This window comes from Mirounga leonina, unplaced genomic scaffold (assembly GCF_011800145.1).
Source record: "Mirounga leonina isolate KUSES-001 unplaced genomic scaffold, KU_Mleo_1.0 Mir_150, whole genome shotgun sequence".
In the NCBI taxonomy this organism is placed as follows: domain Eukaryota; kingdom Metazoa; phylum Chordata; class Mammalia; order Carnivora; family Phocidae; genus Mirounga; species Mirounga leonina.
This window is the reverse complement of record NW_023270374.1, coordinates 14,299,730-14,302,621: the sequence shown is the minus strand read 5'-3', so window position 1 is coordinate 14,302,621 and position 2,892 is coordinate 14,299,730.

Below are 2,892 nucleotides of genomic sequence, written 5' to 3'. Positions count from 1 at the left end.
TAGCAGTGCATCAGCCATAGACTAGAAAGAGATGACTATCAGAGGTTTAGGAGGTATCAGGGACAAACCATCTACCTTACCTTTGCTTAAGGCGGAACCTGACATACTGGGTATCTTCCATTTGCCCCTTAGATCCGTTGCCATATTATCTACCTTACTCTGACCCCTGTTGACCTCCTCTGACTTCTAGTTGGGTTGGTCAGTGGAAGAAATGGGAGGACTGGAGAATAATGATGGGATATTTTTTCTCCTGGCTTCCTTCCTGTCCTCTAACCATGGATTTGTTGATCCTGCCATGGAAGGCAATGGCCCTTGTCAGGCAGCCCTCTCCAGTAGAAATCCTTCAGCATTCCAGTAACTGCCTTCAACTCTTGCCCTTTCTGGTTTAGGAGCCAAAAACAGGCTCCCTCTCTTACCATTTCTTGTTGGTCTTCTAAACATCGCCCACTTACTGTAAACAATCCCTTCCTTAAACTCTCCTCATTTTGTGTATGCCATCTTTTCCCTTCCAGGATCCACTGATATGAACACTATCAGTAAATTTAACTAATATGTGTTTTGGAATATTCTATACCTATAAGGAGATGGTTTCCTGCTAAGACTCACTTTTTCCCCCTTGGATTGTGAAGTTAGATGTATACAGTGCTCTTCTTAAAAATTGCTCACATCCAGTAACCTCATCTGAGTCCTCCCTCCATACCACAGATCTGAGCTGTATATAAAAAGATACTTGAAAATGATAATTTATTATATTTTCTCATTTTAAGAAAAACTATCTCCTGACGGTGTAAGGAATAGATTTGCTCTGCTAAAATACAGTTAAGTCTGATCTATTTTTAATCTCAAAATGACAGAAATGCTTTTGAACTTGGGAATACAGTGCAATGACTCTTTCCCCTTATGATTATAAATACTTGACTTGAAATTAGACACTTAGGCCCATTGAACCTTCTCAATTTTGTCTATGAAAAGGATCAAAGTAGTGGGTATAAGCCTGAGACAGATGCTGAGTATCTCATAAAGGAAAGAGAAAGGAGGCTGGATGCTAATTATCCTAGAATTCAATGGTTTTGATTTCAAACAGGATAGGGATTGAAAGTTTTTTTTTAATTGAACAATTATCATATTTCAACAAAAGATTAGGTAGGATGAACCTGAATTTGAAGACAAAAAGAAATGGATATTTCTTTAAAAGGAATAACACTAAGCTAGTCATGTATTATTCCAGTACATCTTTACCATGAGGGAAGAGCTCACTCTGTTTTTGGTTACTCAAATTTTCTTCAGCCAGGGTAGGCTTAAAGACTGTCAACAGGGAGGGACATTTCAACCAGAAAATTCAATGAGAGTTGTTCACTGTGTATGTAACTAGGTGAAATAGTGTGAACAGATGATCATAAATTCCTATGTACATAAATACAAAACAGTCTAGGCTTGTATCAATAGCTTCTCTTTGAAAGATTTGTCTTCCTAATCAGAACAATGACTATTTTTCATTTACTGAGTGTAAAATTTGAGTGAATATGGCTATGACTGATGCTATGGGAAATGGTTGTAGGTAATTCCTAGACAATCCAATAAATAACACATTTTCCCCTTTCAATAATCTCTCAGGGTTTTAGATTATATTAAGGAGTCAGTCTTAGTTTGTTGATAGTATATTTAATTGATTAATAATAATATTATTCTTCATAAGAGATAGATAAATAATATTATTATTATATTATTCCTAAGAATATAGGGACACCTGGATGGCTCAGTGAGTTAAGCATCTGCCTTCAGCTCAGGTCATGATCTCAGGGTCCTGGGATTGAGCCCCACTTTGGGCTACCCACTCAGCGGGGAGTCTACTTGCCCCTCCACCCTGCTTGTGCACTTGCATGTGCTCTCTCTCTCTCTCCCTCAAATAACTAAATAAATAATCTTAAGAAAAAAGAATAGACTGGAACTAAACTAGATGTGCTACAGAAGGAAGATGGTTAAATTATTTTGTATCCATTTAATGGATGTTCTTGCAGTGCTTATACACAATATAATGGTATGGGGAGATGTGCAAGACAAGATGTTAGCCATCCAAAAGAGGATACAAAAAAAATATATTAAAAATAAAATGAGGCAAGATGGCAGAGGAGTAGGAGACCTGGATTTCGTCTGGTCTCAGGGATTCAGCTGGATAGGGATTAAACCATTCTGAACACCTACAAACTCAACAGGAGATCAAAGAAAAGAATAGCAACAACTTTCTGAACAGAAAAGCGACCACTTTCTGGAAGGTAGGATGTGCAGAGAAGTGAATCCGAGGTGATATTCAGGAGGATAGAAGGCAGGGGAGGGGGCCTTTGTTGGCCACTTCTGGCAAGTGATAGAGCTGCGGAGCACAAAATCGGAACTTTTAGAAGTCTGCTCTGCTGAGGGATGTCACTCCAGTCGCTAAGTGGGGTGTAACCCTTGCGGGACTCTGGTCTCAGGACCCTCGGGGTCACAGAAAGACTGGGGGGGCCTGAGTGTGGCAGAGCTCCCAGGTATCAGAGTGGGGAAGCTGGCTGCAGAGACAGAGCCGAGGCGCAGGCTCTCAGCTCGGGTTTGCCATAAACCATGATCCGCGGCACAGTCGGGCCACTGCTCCTCCAGCAGGGACCCAACAAGCTGCAGATCCAGGGAGACTCCCCTTCCTCCCCCGGGAGGAGTGCTGTGGGAGCACACCGCAGAGATCTACTGGGTTTGGAGACTCCAGACACGGTCATGTGCCAGAGATAGAAACGCTCGGTCACAGGCCTGGTGAGCATGGAGTGCAGCCGGAGACCGGGGAGACGGGAGTGATTGACTGATTTTCTCTGGGGGCTCACTGAGGAGCACGGCCCCAAGTTCTCGGCTACTCCGGGGCAGAGATTG